This window comes from Rhinolophus sinicus, chromosome 2, assembly GCF_057876585.1.
Source record: "Rhinolophus sinicus isolate RSI-liver-muscle chromosome 2, RSI-T2T, whole genome shotgun sequence".
Lineage (NCBI taxonomy): Eukaryota > Metazoa > Chordata > Mammalia > Chiroptera > Rhinolophidae > Rhinolophus > Rhinolophus sinicus.
Genome location: NC_142502.1, coordinates 4670503 through 4688721, shown reverse-complemented (window position 1 = coordinate 4688721; position 18219 = coordinate 4670503). Strand labels below are relative to the sequence as shown.

The 18219-nt window shown below is 47.2% G+C and overlaps 1 long non-coding RNA gene across 1 annotated transcript; it reads left to right on the top strand.

Moving 5' to 3' along the window:
- Nucleotides 1–971: 971 nt before the first annotated feature.
- LOC109457139 (uncharacterized) lies at nt 972–16769 on the top strand. Its single transcript, XR_016020017.1, has 5 exons — nt 972–1368; nt 3837–3986; nt 10401–10731; nt 14057–14431; nt 14917–16769. It is a non-coding gene; the product is annotated as an uncharacterized LOC109457139 (long non-coding RNA).
- The last annotated feature ends 1450 nt before the right edge of the window (nt 16770–18219 follow it).

Genomic DNA, 18219 nt, shown 5'->3' with positions numbered 1-18219 from the left:
TGCAGTTGGCAAAGTCATTCCTAAGATGACACATTAGGGTGATCACCGTTCCCAGATAATAAAGAGCCCAGGTGGAGAGGGTCCAGCTGACAAGGTGGGGTCATCAGTTACGTGCAAAGACCAGAACTGTGACAGTGATGTAGGTTTCCTGTGATTATGCCATGGAAATTAGTCACCCAACAGAATCAGCAAAACGTCTATTATTGATGATGTTTGCCAAACTGGAGATAAATCGGTGCTTTATCCTGACCCAGTGACAATGATAAATGACTGTTATTAAATCAATAGATCAATCCAAAGCCAATAAGGCAAGACATCCCGAGGTCGATCAAAGCAATATCCTACCACAAGGAGCCCACAGGTCAGCTCGCCACGGAACGGGAGCTCGGAACGTACCAAGACAGCCTGAGCGAGCAGAAAGTTAAAACCCCTGTCCTTTCTCTGCTCATTTCAATTTCAAAGAAAAGTAGAGGCAGGCCCTATCTGCAGTTATATACATTGTATACATGAGGCATAAAAGACTAGGTGCACCCCAGGACCCTGTGGACAGAAACTCTCCATAATAGTAAAGTCTTTTCACCCCCAAAAGCCCCTTCCCACACATTTTCTGTCTCAGCCAGTCCCCACATACTTAGTCCTCACGTTGCAGTCGGTATTGTCACCATTTCACAAACGAGAACCTTGAGGCTGCTGGGTGGTTAGGTGACCCTGCTGGAAATAAAAGGGAGAATGGTGAAGCGCAGGTGAGTGAGGAGCAGATTCCTGACCCCTGGAAGCCCCAGGTGGTGGTTCCCTGCTGGGGCCGAGGGGAAGGACAGCTGCAGACTCATCAGCCTCCCTCCTCCACCAGCTCACTTTGCACCCACAGCCACACTCCTGATCCTGCGGGCGGTTATCTACACACACACACACACACACACACACACACACAGCACATGCATGTGCACACACAGTCACACACACACACTCAATCTCACACACAGTCATACACAAACACACGCGCGCGCGCACACACACACACACACAGCACATGCATGCGCACACACAGTCACACACATACACTCAATCTCACACAGTCACACACACGCGCGCACACACACAACACCAGGGCCATCCCTGGCAGCACCTCAGTGAAGGCCAAAGGTGGCTGTGTTTCCTCCCCCATCCTGACCTTCTGCTCAGCAGGCTCAGATCACCGGCAGGAGGTTAGGAAACACCCTGTCTCTTCACAAGAACACCAAGAGAGAGACAGCGAATGGGAGCAGTGGATATCCGTAGCAGCACTGAAGTAAGAAGAAGTGCTGGACTCAGAAAACGGCCTTCTGTGTGTCCCAGAGAACAGATATTTACTGGGGTTGGTGGAGCTTGGTAAGTACGACGACGGGCTGACTGTCACAGAAGAACGGGAAATGCTATGAGAATGTTCTTCTAAAGCTTCCATCTGTAGAAGAGCAGTTTTTTGAAGTGGGGCTTGGGTTTCCCAAGCACAGATTGTACTGGGGAAACTTAAAAGCATTTCTGATCAGTGTCACGGAACGCCTCGATCAGGCAGGGCCCAGTGTCCACACCATGCTTCAACGTCCTCCGCCAAGTCTCCCACGAGGGGTCTTAGGGGTCTCTACTCGTACAGTTAGTTCAGACTGATTTGGGTGACTCTTAGGCTGGTGGGTCAGACCCTCGGCTGAGGCAGTGCGACAGAAGCCCGTGGGGACAAGCCCCCTAAAACGTGAGCTGAGGGGTCCTGCCAGAGGAGGGCCAGGCTTCAAATCATTACTCATGTAAAGAAAAACAAACTGAGCAAACTAACATTGTGTGTCATTGTTCAAACACCTGTGTTCAAACAACGGATAGGGAAGAAAGTTGTTCCAACAGCACTTTACCAAACTCCATGCATACAAACAATATAAGAAGTTCTTAAAGACACAGAGCTTATATGCTTATGAACCCAAAGTGCTGACATTCACGTCAAGTCCAGAACAAGAATTACAGACACAGAAGGATGCATGTATATATTCCATAGCTGTTCATGAATGTCAGGGAGTGGCAGAAATAGCTGGAGTGACTCGGAGTCCTGAAGGGAACTTGACTCAAAAGCTTCGTAAAGGCATGTGATGAGGTGTGGGAGGAATGTGGGTTGGTGTCCAGAAGGGAGGCAGGTGACCCGCCAGGGAGAACACACTGCAGGGGACAAGCTGTGGGGAGAGGGCAGCCAAGTCCCAGCCATGGGGCGAGTCTGAGGCCTGATGCAGAAGCTAGCTGGTACTTCATCTGTGTCTTAGGTGGAAGAAACACGTGGTGGAGGGCTGCAAAGCGCATAATTAAGAGTTGCAAGTTTCATTTCAGAGGAAATGACAGACACTGAGGTTTCCATGGAAAATGGTCCCTTAGTCGGGAAGTTCTGTAAATGCAGGTTGGGGGGGGGAGGGCAGGCAGTGGAGGAACCTGTCTGGAAGCGGGGGATTGGAGCCCCCACCCACTGCGTGAATGGAGGCGGAGAGCAGTAGCAGAAAGCAGCAGCAGAAAGCAGCCTCCTTGGCAGGTCAGAGATGGGCTGAATCTCAGAGACAAAGGATGGAAAAATTAAAGAAAACCCGCCAGTTAGTAACTATGAGGATGATCGGAATAAGATCGTTGAAAAACGGAAAGATTACAGCATGAGGGAAACTTAATGTGGACTTTGGACTTACATATGTTTAGCTTTAAATACTAGTGGGTTTCTAAGTAGACATTTTCTACAAAAAAAGAAAAGAAAGTAAAAAGTAGTAATGTCTGGACGTGGTCTGGGAAGCATAGAGGAGCACAACAGCCTTGGAAGTGCAAGGTTCTGGAACTAGATACACCCATGTGCTGTGATGGGAAAGACATTGGCGCTAAAGACCCTGCTTCAGCCACTGGGACAAGTCCAGCCTGGCGCCACCTAGCCCACCAGGAGGGACACCTGTGGTCGGTCTGATTCAGTAGAAAAATTGTGATTATTACACTGATACCAACTAGCAAGAGGTCACTGGTAGAATATGACAAGTTTATTGTTCTTGTCTACCGAACACTATTTTAAATGTCATGTATTTTCCTTTCTTTTATTTTTATTTTTCAATAATTTGTGGGGAACAATAATGTCAGATATACAGAAAAGTTGCAAAGACGGTATCATCTCATCACGTTTCTTCCTTGGTCTCTGCTATGTCACAGTTTTTCAGTCTTGCCTTGTTTTTGGTGGCTTGTCAGCTTTGAGGACTATTGGTCAGTTACTTTGTAGACTGGCCCCCAATTTTGTTTTTTTCTGATGTTTTTCTCATGACTAGACTACAGTTAATGGGCTTTGGTGGGGAAAACCAGAGACAAAGTCTCATTCTCCTCACTTCATATCAAGGGTACATGACATATCTACATGACATATCTACAATGACATTAACCTTGATCACCTGACCAAAGTCGTGTTTAACTGGTTTGTTTGGTATAAAGGTACTTCCTCCCCCTCCCATACTCTATTCTTTGGAAGAAGTCACCAAAAGCAGTCAGTCAAGGGCAGATGGTTGGGGAAGGGAAGTATCTATGTAAATTATTTGGGATTCCTCTGTAAGAAATACTTGTCCTTTCGCTTCTATTTATGTATTTATTCATGTCAATATGGACTCGTGTAGGTTTATTTTACACTTTGAGTTATAAGACAGTACTACATTATTTATTTTTTTGCTCCAATCATTATAGCTTTGGCCATTGAGAGCATCTTCAAGTTGGCTCTTGTGTCCCTCTGACAGGTCCACACCCGTCCTTATGTTATTTGAGCACTTCCTCGCTTTTTCCTCCAGCCTCATCTTGTATTTTTCCTGACTCAGTCCTAGAATGAGCCATTTCTTCAAGAAACCCTGGCCCCTTTTATTGGAGAATTGCATTTAGAAGCCAAGATGTGGGCCCTGGATGTGTTCAATGCTACTGGAGTGTCCGTGCTTCTGGGTCCTCCTAGCAGACGAAGGCAGGAAATACAGGTATGTCCACTAATTCACACACACACATCTATACTTATTTGTGTAGCCATCTACCTGCATCTATACTAAGCTAAGTATGGCCTGACTTAGTAGCCTCCTCCCTTGTGTTCTGTAACTTCCCTCTCCCAACTGTAAGAAACCCGGCTCCCGCCATCCACTATCCATTTACTTATTTGTACTCGTAAAGCTGTCTCAGAATTGTGAACCCACACCCCACTAAACACTTTTATCTATGCTTTTGATGCACAAAGTATTTGCATGTTAAACAACTGCACAATGAAAACTTGGAGGAAATATGAAAGAACACAAAGGAATCGCGAGTCAAAAAGGTATCAGTAGGCTAGAATAATAAATGCAAGTAAAAATATGAATTAACAAGGTACACAAGAGTTTGCAAATGAGTAAGTGATGTAAGTAGAGAATAACAGAGATCAGGCTTGGCAGTAGTTTGTAGGAAGGGGAAAGAGATGGATGGATGGATTTCGTTGACCACAAGCTCAGGGTACAGCCGTGCTAACAAATAAAATCGATGAAGAGAATCGGCACCAATCAAAGTAGAATATTCCAGCTGAGGCAGGAAAATGTACTCTGGTCTATGTACAGGTCAGACACCAACTCTACAGGTGCCAGCATTTATATCCATCCTTCAAAAGAATGCACAGGAGAGGGGGCAGAGCCATGCGGCAGGGATAGGGTCACACTCCTAAAATACTAGCAGGGATTAGATGTACCCTGTGCCACTCCAGAGGACAGAACTAGGACCTGGAGTCTCAGGAACATTCCCAAACCGACGGGGCTGAACAAGGGTGGAGCCAGCCACCTACCCCACGCCGTCCTGCCTTGGGGTCAGCGCATCCAGCACAGTAAAAATCCTGGAGACTGGAGGGCCAGGCGCGAGGCCATATCCCAGAGAAAGGTCCAGGAAGAGGCTGAGATGGCAGTCCAACTGGGCCGCTCATGACCAAGCTTCAGTGCAAAACAGGATGAGGAACCAAAGTGGAGCAGTCAGGACAGTGGAGATGAATGAGCAGGAGGAGGCCCAGGAACATTCCTGAGGATAAAAGTCTCCCTCGGGTTCAGTCCCAGAGGGCTGCTTGCCTGCAAGTCAAGTCCATTGGAAGGGCTTAGAGCAAAACGGGCCCTGTGAGGACAGCAAGAGGACGGCAGAGTTTGCTTGATTAGAGGGCGAACTTTCTAACAATTAGAGTTGTCCAAAATAAAACATAATCTCTATCAAGGGAGGGCTTCAAACAGAGTCCGTCAGGCCACATTAGCAGGCGTGGCTGCCAATGACAAATTAATGCAGACATGCCACGATTATAAGAGATTAACGGGGATGCTGGGAAGAGAGACCTGCGGCTGTGTTAGGTTCAGAGGGAAACTACACCAGGGCGAGCTGATGGGCTCCCTGAGGAAGGAAATACTGCTAATCAGAGGTTCAGTATGCAGGGATTGAATAGCAGGTCTGTGACACAGAGCACTGGAAATGTGTTTGATTTGATGTGGCAATGGAAGGAAGTTGACTTTTGTCCTTTCTTTTATATATACGAGTATATTGTTTTCAAATAAAGAGATGACCTCGAAAGAAAGACCCACACACTGAATTGTGTCAGGAGGCCAAGATTCGAATTCTGACTCAGAAGCACACTCCCCGATAAATCAATAAAAGGAGCTCGGTCACGTCACAGGGCTGCTCGGAACCCTGATTTCAATCCATAAAGAAAGGGATTGGGCCTGGGAACTTCTCAATTCTCATCCAGCTCTAAATGTTTTTAAAGAAGATATTCTGTTATTTAAAATGAGACTACATAAACTGTTACTTTCCAAGAATGTATTTGAGCCCCTTTGCCAAGCTTAGGTGGGATTTCTTTACCATCTTTGTTAGAGGAAGGAAAATGGATTGAAAAACACAAGCATCTGACTTCCCACCAGGAACACAGTTAAAATAGTGGTGAGGAGAAAAAATATGAATGGATTCAAAACTTAACAAATAAAGGAGCTCAAATGTCAACTTAGATCTGTCACAGCTCTTCACAATGTGTGCCATCAAAGTGACCAAAATGTGCGAGAGGTGAGACTAGACGTCATGTGAGTACAAGTTTAGAAAGGAATACAGCCGCACAAAGGCCAGTGCTATTTTGGTTTGCACACGGAAAGACATCCTGTCATGGGATATTATATTCTGTGTGGGCACCTCAGAGCACAGTAACAAAAAGGACTCCTGAGGGATGGAAGGAAGACGGAAAGTCGAGAATTAGCACAGAAGCTAAGAGGCGAGTGGGTGGGGCCCAGAGCCTGGCGCCTCCAGGGAGCTCAGCAAAAGTTGGCTGAATAACTCAGGACTAATGGTGGAATGGGGGTTGTGCAGATGCAGAAATATTTAATTTGTAGAATGTGAATAAATAAATATCTGTCCAGGGTGAGACTAAGTCAATCTGATAATGATATTTGCATGTGTACATGTTTGCAAGTCGTTTGTGAAAAGTTGGAATACCTGAACCAAGATTCTGAGCAAAATATTTTGATAAATGCAGGGTCGCAAACAGAAAGTACACATGGCTCCCAGAGAACTGTGAACTTATTTCCCAACAGGATTAGAGGCAGTCAGCATACAGTGACAAACCATCCTGGAGAAATCCCCAACCCACCTGGTGGAAATCTACCTTGTTAAAGAAACACGCCTAGGAGTCAGGAGGGGCTATGCAGGACGCGTTTCTGTGTCTCCATAGGTCTCCATTTTCATCCAGCACGATTATCCTGGCGGCCTACTGCAGAGACGATGGTGGTCACCTCTGAGGTCCCACCTGACACTGCATTTCTGGGTTTTGCAGAAGATAGTGTAATTTACAATGAAAGAAGCCCTTGGGTTAGGGGTCTTTTGCTCTTCTAGTAGTCGGTCAGGTAAGCAAACTGCTTGAGCTGCAAAGGGGGATAAAAGACTAAATTAGGAAGGGAATAGAAAAAGGAAAGGCATGTCCCTTTGAAACTCAAATCACAATATAAGGGGAGGAAAATGATACAAACAGAATGTATTATAAAAAATGGCAGCTTTGATAAACATTAAAATTATAAAACAATAAAATATTAAAACAAAACATTCAAGAAAACAATAAAGAGATGCACAGAAGTGATTTACAAATCAGATAAATGATTATTGGGCATTTGAGGAAGACCAAGGTGCGTTCAAACACAACTGAAGACTTTGTCCCTTGGGAAGAACTTGGAAGGCTGACGGCGGACGTGGGCCTTGATTGAGCTTCTTCCAGGACCTGACCCACTGTGTGTCACCCCTCTAACCCTGACCATCCTGAGAGCTGAGGTGAGGAGGGTTACTTCTAGTTAGCAGATGGGGAAACTGAGGAGTTAGGTCACTCGCCCAAGTTCCCATAGCTGGTAAATGCAGAAGCGGAGATTCAAACCCAAACTGGGCTGCACAGTGTACACTCTTTCCACTATCTCCGTGGCCATGTGACCAGCCAAGACAATTTTTAAATGTGTCAGCTTTGGGTAAGAACAAATGAGAACCCATGAGCTCCAACCTTGGAAAGCTGTCTGAGGAAGACTGCAAAAGCGACGCGTTCTCAAAGAGCTCTATTGATGGGAGTCCATGCTCGGTCAGTTCAGCCCTGATTTTTAAAGAGTTTGCCTCTATCTTTTTACACAGTTCTCTTTTATTGCCATGTCCCCAAAAGAGACCAACCTTAGGATTCAGAGACAGCCTCGTGTGGAAGACGGTCGTTGGTGCTCGTGTCACACCATGAACCACACGGAGGAAGAGGGCATGCCTCTGTCACCTGGCACCCATCTGCTCCACTTCCCAAAGATTCATCCAGGAAATCAGAGGTTGTGAGCAAAAATTTCAGAAAGGACTGCTTTATGTTTGTAAACTGCGTTTTCTTTGTTACTCTGGGAGTAAAAAGGTCATCAGACTCCACAGACTACTTAAGTGGGATTCCCACCCACAGAATGAGAGGAACTAGGCTGCTGTCTCCATTTTGTTTCCCATCACCTTACTCTTTTCCCCCAGGAGGGTAGGGCTACATGGATAGTTAATCCTAAAGATGAACATTTTATCTCCTGCAAGTGGGAATTTGCTGCAAGCGTAAGGTTGAACTTAAAGTCAATTCTGTATGTGAATGTCATGTTTAAGTGCCTTTAAAGTTCTGGTAACACTATATATGATTTCCCCTTTGAAATATCAAGTTCTGGAGGGAAGACATAGGTCGAATGCAGCTGTTCATTATCATGGTTCCCGGTTGATTCTGTGCTTTGGTCTCTCAAGTCTTTCAGAGCCCTGGCTCATTAGTCAGAGGTCAGATCTGATTTCCAGTCTTGCCTATATGACTCAGCATGATGTGGGACAAGTCACTACTTAGCTTCTCTGTGCCTTAGTTCCAGCTCAAAATCTAGAAATTCCGAGATTCAACTTTCAGAGATCTGGCGACAATGCTTTATATATGACATTCTGCATAAATGGACACAGGTAATTAAATGTCACTAATTATCTGTCAAGTGAATGAATGAATGCCAGTCAGGGCTCTGAAATAGTTTCTTTGCAAACCTTGAAAGAACAATCAAAGGCAAAGTTCAGCATCGAAAAACTGGAGACTTTGATTTACTGTCAACCAAACAAGTTGAAAAATCTTAGTAAGAGACACTTGAACCTTTTAAGTATCATCTTGTGGTAATAATGACCTCTCATGCATATTTATGCACTTAGCTTTATAATAACCACTTGAAAGACTAGCTCCCCGCTCCCCTCAACAGGAATGAAGCTATGTGAAGTGGGACAAAATATTGCAAGTTCAAAGGTCCTAATAGATACGATGCAAAAATGTTGGAATTTCTTCCATGAGTAACAAGCACCTTAGTGTTTATTGACTCAGGGAGCATTGTGGACACTCAGCTCATCCTTGAAAGTCGTCAGATGCTTGCCTCCCCTCCAGCTCAGCATTCTTTCTGAGGAGTGCCGCCGGCCCTGCTGAAGTGTGTGCCGTTCAGTCTGGATCAGGACAGGTAACATTTGGAGATGGAGAAAACCGGTTGGCCGTAGGTAGCTAACAAAGAATTCCAAACAGACTCTACAGCCAGAGCTGCTTTGCAAAACCTTTTTGTTAAGTGACTCAGTGTCATTCATTACCCTCTCAAAGTCAAATCATATGACCCCATTTCCTCAGTAAGCTAATTATTTTGTTTCTTTGTAAGAGGCAAAACACTACTTTTATTGTTAATTAATATGCTAAAATTAGGTTATATCATTCTGAACATGTGAAATTGAACTTAGTACTTTCAGATATATTTTCTAAAAGCTGGTTAAAAATAAATGCCTTCAATGTCTTTTCTTTTTCCAACTGAGCATAAATTTCCTTCCTATGAAATTTCATTTCTTCCTACTGTTATAAATGTCATAATGCCAATTATTCTCCAAAAGAAGGGGGAAATAATAATAAGACATTCAGTGAGCATTTCAAAATTCAGATATTTAACAATGGAGAAAAAACAAAGAAAAGGAAAAATACAACAAAAGAGAGATAATCATCCATGGATTTCAAGACCAAAATAAATGAAAAAGATGAGAAGAATTCTTTATTTTTGGACTAATCTCAGGCATTTGAGATTTTTCTTTTCTTTTTTCTTTTTCCCTTGGTCAAAGTGAAGCTATAATAGGAAATTTGGAAATTTCTCTTCTTGAGGAGAAGCAGAGAGAAAGCCAGCACGAGAGCTTCATTAGACGGTGGGACACACAATTACGTCTCGATTCACCCAGTTCTGCTCTAATGAAATTCCAGCTGATACATGTGCCATAGTGCACTGTTAATTACTTTTCTATTTATTTAGTAGACCTACGAGTGGAAAGCAATCTAGTGCCCCGGAATGGTTTGACTCCTATGTTAAGTACCCGCATTCCGATCCGGTGAGGTTGACAGAGGCTGGAGCCGAACTTTTATCTCCTTGCCTTGTCAAGTTAGCACCTAGCAGGCCCCAATACAACCAGAGTGTGTTGTATTGAGTGTGCTTTTTTTCCATCTCTGCAAAAGGTTGATAGTTCTTATAAGTCAATAAACTGATACTGAGAGTTCTCAGCCCTGCTTCTTTTATCCCTGAAAATGACAGGAAGGATTAAATGTACACTGGCAGGGAGGGGCGTCTTTATGCCATGATGCAAAATGCACTTTTAGAAGCATGCCGTGTCTCCTAGAGATGAACACACATCTAAATAATGATGGAAGCTAGGAGTCCGTGATGAGGCTTTATTCCTCTGCACCAGGTTCTTACCATACCAATGTGTGAATTATGGCACACGACTATGGGCCTGACCTTCCTTCTTCACTCTGGGGTCATTTGGTGGTCAATTAAGAGGAAAACAGAGGCAGAGATAAGACTTATCTTTGCAATCTGCTTTGGGTCTTCCAGGAGCCTGGGAAGAAGCAGATTGTGTGGAAGAGAGAGAAGCAGAAATCGATGAATGAAAGCGCAATCCAGACTTCTCTCAAACAGATGAGTTCCTTTACGTGTGAGACCCTCAGCACCCCAGAGTAGAAAATAGGGCCCTCTCTCCATTTCCATCTCCTCTCCTGCCTGCTCTGTTTTTGTTTTCAGTAAGACTGCAAGCCACGTGGCAACTTTCTGGAACACTAAAATAACCTAAGAGAAGAGGCACAGCTAGACAAGGAGAGCCGTGTAAAATAAGCTTGCTTCCTGTTTCCATCTGCTCCTGAGACCTCCTTCCTTTATTCAAGTCATGGTAAGGGACTCGGTGACTTGTCTACCAGTGACCTCCTGGGCGTGTCAGATGGAAATGTAGGACTTTGAGTGCTGATCTGACACAGTGACCAGGTGTCCTGGGTGTTTCCGTCCTGGCTGGTCTTGGTCCAGGCAGATCTCCTTCCCAGCCCTGACGAGTCAGTTCTCCTGCCTCCGTGCCTGGCTGCTGCCCTTCCCCCCGCGTCATGGCCACTTCCTCCCGGTCCTCTCACTCAACACCTTCATTTCCTTTGACCTTCAGCTCCTTCAGGAGGCCTTTGCTGACTCACCAGAGCCCCACTGGGAATGCCCCGGTCCTGAGTTCCTCTGTGCTCAGGAAAACCTGCCCTGCCATCCTTTCCAGCTTTCATTTGCTTTGAAAGCAGGTGTCCTCTGTCCTCCAGGAGGGGGTCCATCTGCAGATCCTGTGATCCCAGAAAGGGAATGAGGAGCCCAAAGCGTCATTCTCCCCCTGGGCTCCACTGACCCCAACTGGAAGGCCATAAGGCCGGTCCTCTGTGGATCCACTTCCCTTTCCTTCCACTTCTTTCCTTGCTGGGGCCCTGTCCTGCTCGTCTTCACTTCCCAGCCCAGGCTTTGCTCCCTGCTGCAAAGCTGGCCCCCGTCCCAGGGGCTCTGCAACCAAATCTATTTTTCACAGTGTCCAGTCAAGCCTCTGAGAGGAGAGTGCCCGAGGACCCTCCCAGACCACCTTGTCAGGGCAACTCCGCCACCCACCTCCATAGTCTCCCACACCTTCCCGCGTCCGTGTGTGCAGACCTCTCATTATGGGAGTGTTACATCTGCAAGGGCCAGGATTAGATGCTTTCTCTTTTCTTCTCCCGGTGGGAGACTCAATTATGCATCAGAGTCTATTAATCTTATAAACAGTTATGGAGCTGAAGAGGCTCAATCGAACAGCTGAGGCTTTAAAGAAGTTGGAGTACCAGGGCCATTATTATAATGAAGTTCTGTGGTGTATAATCACGTCTCTGGGTGACCAGGCACAATTCTTTAAGTCTGAGAAATTGTAAATGATATGCAGGGTATGTTTTATGTGTACACAGCAGCCTCCCAAAAGCGTGTGCTCATGAGCACCCGTCCCAGGTCCCCTGTCTGGGAGTAGCACCAACTCATAGCCTGATCTGCAGGTCCAGGCTTCCTCCTTAAGCTGGCAGGCCTCGAGCTAGAAGGCACGTCCCTGTCCTCCCCTCCTGTCCACACGGAGACGGGAGAGAGGCTAGGCAGCACAGGGCAGGGGGCTGTGCCGCTGTCCTCTTCTATTAAGACCTGTTTGTTTGTCTGGCTCTTAAATTTGGTTCAGTAGCATAAAAGGGGGAATTTATCTTTTTCCCCAGATGCAACAAACAGATGCTGGGGACCAGAGACCTTGCATGGTTCATAAAAAATAAGTTATAAAATCTACAAAACTGCTGAAAGAAATCAGAATTTCAGCAAATTCCAGGGTTGTTTTTTTTTTCAGGCTGTTCCTTTTGATCAACTATGGGAAGAGAGGGAAAAGCCAGTTGTGCATAAATTCCATCTGTTGTTATAGTACAGTATGAATGTGGCTGGGAGAGGATGGAGGAGAAGGTGGTGTTCGAGCTGTGATATTAACGAAGTGAAAATGGAGAATGGTGCCAGTCACGAAGACAAAACTGTCATAATCAATTAGCACTTACTTTTTGTAAAGATCTTGGAGGCGATGGGTTCCTTAGATTTTAACGTGCATCTTCAAAGTAATTTGTAAGCTGTTTAAGTGATGTTCCCTCTTCACAGCTCCACATAATGTGATTACACAACCCATCCCCCAATACTTGGGTATGCAAAGGCAGCATCAAAGTGATTTTCTCCAAATGTTTATGGAATTCGAGGTCACTGCAGTGATAAGAAGTCACACAGGTTGCAGCTGGGTTTCAGTCACCCATTCATCTGGTACACTGAGACCATTCCAATTTCAAGTGACCACTGTTTGAGAATCACCCTTAAGAATGAAAATCTGCAAACCAAAGACAGGGCAGTGATTGGGGGTTGGCGTCAAACTGCCTTGGATATTATCCCAGTGCCACCAGGAAGCTGAGTTTGCGAATTAAACTCTCAGAGCCTCAGTCTCCCCACCTGTAAAATGGGAGTAATAAGACGCACCTCACAGAAATGTTATAAGGGTTAGCAATTAGAATGAGAACAGCCAATAGAATACAGAAAAGACACTCACGTGGCAGCAGCTGCTATCATTGCTCTAATACTAATATTACTACTATTATTACTATGACGATGAATAAAATCTGGGTTATTCCTTTGGCAAAGTTATTTTCCAAGCAAGTATCAAGTGATGTCGTGATGCTAAGATTATGCCAACGGCTGAGCTTCACAGGTGACCTTAGATGACAGGATAACTGTGATGCTTTCCTAAGGAGTCATCACCAGAAATTACCAGCCTAGAATGGCAGATTGTCCAGTGAACATTTCTCTCACGTCTTCTATGGGTCAGACATTGTACTAAGTACTCAGGATTTAAGAATATGGATTTGGAGGTATAAAGCCTTGACCTCTAGGAGTTCACAGTCTCCTTGTGGAGGATGGGGAACAAACAAACAATTACAGTGCCACAGAAGCACCACCAAGTGGGGGGTAAATCTGTAAGGCTTGGGACCAGCAGAGACAGGACTGCTTCCCTGCCAGGGCAGCTACAGAAGTTTTAAGGCAGAGATGACATGTGAGTTGAGCGTGAAAGAAGAGTAGTTTGCTGGACAGATGCACGTTGGGAAGTCCACTACCGTCGAAGTTGGTTACAGACCACGTGTTCTTTTGCTTCCCAGGGGACATTTGCCAAAGTCTGGTGACATTTTTGATGGTCAGGGCTTGGATGGAGGTGCTGCTGGCCTCTAGTGCAATATGCTGCTACAGTGTACGGACAGCCCCCCACAAGAATGAAGCATCCAGCCCCAAACCTTCATAGTGCCAGGTTGAGACCCCCTGAACAAGCAGCAGTGTGTCTGGGACATGCCGGGTGATTCAGGGTGGCTTTTCACCCTTCATGAGGCGGGCGAGGGGTCTGGAGGTGCAGGGAGGGGCCAAATCGCGAAGGACCCTGAGGCCATCACAGCTGAGGTTGGCCCTGCCTCTGTGCTCCTTCCCTCAAAATATCCTGAGGGAAGGAGCAAAGTTTAGTTTCCTGTGTGAGGAAACTAAACTCAGTACGCCTTATAGGGCAGCAATAGCCTGAAAGGTCCAAAATGTCTGTGTTATCTTAAAAAGTCAAGTAAATTTTGCTTCTTTCCATAATTAAAATGAAAATAATAAATAAAGTGGTCTTTTCCTCCTAGAAGTTTCAACTCAGTGCTTCAGGAAGACCCACCCTCATGTAGAATCAGGATGAGAAGCTGGATGGGCAGGGCAAGCCCTGAAGGTTCTGAACAAGGGGTGACAAGAGCAGATGTGAATACTGAGTCCCTGTCACACAGGGCTGCAGCAGACAAAATCCAGTTCAGCAAAACCCATGTCCCCAACAGTCTGATTCATGATGTGGTCTCCTGAGACTCAAAGTCACAGCTAATTTTGAACTGTCCACCTGAGGCAGAGGAGCAGGGTCCATCAGTAGGAAGAACACTGAACCGAGACACCAGACCTCCTATGAGCTCTGGCTCTGCCCCTCATTAGCTGTGTGACCCAAAGAAGATGACTTCACTGCTCTGGCCCAGGTGAGAATGGTCACCTGGTGAGAAGCGCTCCTAGGCTCTCAGAAGTAGGGTAAGCCTTCCTGCTAGGTGGTCACACAATGGTGGGACGTCAGCTAGTCCTGGCTGGCCCCTGCACACCAGACATAGCACAGCTATGGGCTTGGGGGGTGGGGGGGCACCATGGCATTTAACAGCAGCGAGTTTCATTTTCCACTTTCATAACTTCATTCCTTTGCATGCTGAGAATTCTTTGGCCTTCAAGAGTCCCTAACCTCCTGAATCCCTTATCGGCTGGCATCTTAGGCTTCAGAGAACCCTTCAGTGCGTAGTAACAGGAATGCAACTTCGAGAACAGCCAAGGGAAGCCAGCTTGTGTTAAAGAGTATAAATACTGTTAAAGTCTTTTCCAATGTTTACATACCTGTTTATTTAGGTAAGGCTCTTCCTCTCTGGGGTTACAAAGCGTTTTACAAAACTAGAAATGGATCTTGTGTATCTGCCCAAAGGGCCAAGGCTGAAAAAAAGGCACGTGAAGAGAGAGGAGAGAGAGGGGAGCCTCGTGCCCCACACCTTGGCATGTGGTCATGTGGTCACAGGCTCTGAACTGTCTTCCCTGTTTCCTGAAATGCTGTGAGCGAATCTACAGCTTCTCCCATGCACGTCCTCACCTGTTAGCTAAGACGTTGAAACAGATGGCCTCCGCCCGTGATCGTGAGAGGTGAGCCCGTGGCTCCTGTCTGGAGCTGTGGTAGAAACTGGGGAGCGTAACTGGTTAGGAAACCCAAGGCGCGAGGCAGAGAAGTGAGACGAGGTGCTGCCCCCTGGGCACCCTGGGAGCTGCTGCTCATGAACGATCGACAGGGACAGTGAAGGCCCCAAACTGAAAGTTGTCCCATTGGAGGGAGGACAGCTGGGAGCAGGGGCGGGAGTGGGCGTGGTGGGCCCAGGACGGGGGGATGGCGCCAAAGCAGGGGGCCCCAGGCAGCGCATCCCAGTGTGGTGTGGGGAGATGGACTGACCCCGTAGAGATTGCTTTTCCATCCTCACTTTACCGTGGTGATTGTTCAAACGTCACACAGTCTAATCGCTGGGCAGTTTTCCAGGGCAGGTCATGTGACCCGAGTGTGTGTCTTTCGTGTCACGTGTGTGCATGAGCTCTTCCATGTCACTTCCCCAGCCCGCTTCTCCCACTGGCTCTGTCAGTTGGTCTGTCCTACAGCCTTCAGCTTCAGAGTAACCCCTGATGGGCGAGCCAGGTGTCTGGTTCTCGTGGGAAGAAAGTGGAGTCCCATGTCCCTTGGGGAGCTGGACCTGGAGGGAGAGGCTGAGGTGAGGCTGGCACAGGCCATGGCAGCACCTGCCTTGAGGGCTGGGCTACAGCTCAACTGACGCTTGGAGAAGGATTCAGGAGGCTGAGGCTTATGGAAGGACTTTTAAATCATTTTTGAGCATTAAAAAACTTAGATTTGTCATATATGAAATATTCATAAATTGGCCCAATTCACATTTTTATTGATCGATGCAGAGAAATAATGTGTCTCAGAAATACAAGTCATGCACACCATGAAAAAGATGTTTCTTGGAGAACTGTCTTTGCTGAGCTATCAGCCCACATCTCATCTCCGTGGCCTCCTGCTGCACCTGCTCCTTGGAGCGGGACCCATTGAGGCTGCACGCACACGCCCCCCCCCCACCCAGTTCACTCGGGCTCCTGGGCCAGGGCTGAGCCTCTTCCCAGTGGGGGAACTTAGCATTAGACCCCCTCACAGAGCCAGAGGCCCCAAAGTTGAGCCTGGGTCCCAAGGCGGGTCCTCAGGCCCCTGTCCTGCCCCTGGGACCTGGGACCCGACGCCTGGGCCTTGTGTCCAGCTCTCCCTCCCATGGAGCGCTGGGCCTCATCAGAGTGACAACAGGTGACTGCATGCCAGTGCTGGGCACCCTTCTCTCCTGCCCACAGCCCTACAGCAGGCACCACAGTCACCCATGCTCAGACGAGGATGTGGAGGCCCTGCATGGGTGAGAGCTTGCCGAAGCAGTCAGAGCCATGTCCCACATGTGACAGTCTGGCTCTGGAGCACATGTTCTGAACTGCTGAGCGGGGTTCCCAGAGCGTGGTCTGGACCCGCGGGACTCTAAGACACTTCCAGAGGGTATCCAAGGTCAGAACTAACTTCAGAAGAGTAGGACGTCGCTGACCTTCTCTCGTTCTCTCTCCTGGGTGCATATGGCGGAGTCTTCCAGAGGCTTCGGGGTGTGGTGACATCATGGCTCTGACAACCAACAGCATGCTTGTATATGCGCTTGTGTCTTAAACACGTCTCAGGTTTAATTTCTAATAAGGCCACTATTGATAAACAGAGCCCACCTAGGTCTCTCTGGGATACTCAGTTTTTAAAAGTACGAAGAGGTCTGCAGACAACAAGGTTTGAGATGTGCTGCTCCGTGCCGGGGCACTGCCAAGGCTGCTTTTTGGTTCCTGCTCTCTGGCCCACCCAACCCCTGTCCAGCCACCGGGCCTTGTACCCTTTGGCCACCCCCTGCCCACCTGTCACAGACCCAATTGGGGTGACTTCTCCAGCTCACAGCCACCAGGCCCACACCATGGCTGATTGTTGTCACACTTGATTGGGGCCACAGTCTCCCTCAAGAACCTGAAACTTGAAAGTGGATGTTATTGGAGCACAGTACATCATGAGGGAGCCCCAGAAAATGTCAATGACAGAATCTGCTCTGGCTGATGTCTTGGTTCCGGAAGTGGATTGTTCGGTTCTTCTATAAATTCTCAGAGCTACCCTAACAGCTGTCAGATGTCCTTTTATCACTTAAGGTTGTTTGGGAAAAACAGAAGTTTATCTAATAGAAAAACTGTAATGTACCCTTCCTGGATCCCCCACTCCATCTGCTTATTATAATCCACTCATTTACCTTTGGCCCCTCTCACCTGTCAAAGCCTTGGTCTGCCACCTGGAACTGCAGTGAGCCTACCTCACTGAGGGGGACCCCTCCAGCCTCAGCACCACCAGCTCTGCCGAGTACCAGTGGGTGGTCTCGTCTCCTCCTCGCCCCGCTTCCCCAAAGGAAACATCATGCCTCAAGCTTCAGTGTTAAAACGGGACAAACGAAACCTACGGTCTGACTGCTCCAGGTACCTTTATCTTATCTTATTTTTGGGCTCAAATTCCCACTGAGAAGCCTGGGTGTCTCTCTCCCTCGAGCTGCCCAATTGACTGGCACAAAATCCTCCCCTAGAAATAAACCGTCCATTATGTAGCAAGAAGAAGTTTAAGTAAAAGAAAAGGGACGAGCATTCGATACGATGTAACAGGAAAGGTACCTGCTCTCCTCCCACGATGAGTGCTCCCATCCGCTGTCTGCCACGGGGGGGGGGGGGGGGAGGGGTGAGTTGCAGCAGCCCCCCCACCCAATAGATACATCCACATCCTCACCACAGATCCGGTGACTGTAACTTTATTTGGAAAAAGGGTCTTTGCAAATGCAATTAAATTACCGATCTTGAGATGAGATCGTCCTAGATTGCCAGGGTGGGCCCCAAATCCAGGGACAGCTAGCTGTCCTTATAAGAGACATACAGAAGAGAGCCAGAGGAGAGGAGAAGGCCAGGTGAGGACGAGGCAGAGAATGGATTGACAGAGCCACAGCCATGGGCGCCTGCAGTCCCCAGAAGCTGCAAGAGGCCAGGAATGGAATCTCTGTTAGAGCCTCTGAAGGGAGCCCAGCCCTGCAGGCACCTTGACTTTGGACTTCTGCACCCCAGAACTGTGAGAGACTAGATTTCTGTAGTTTTAAAC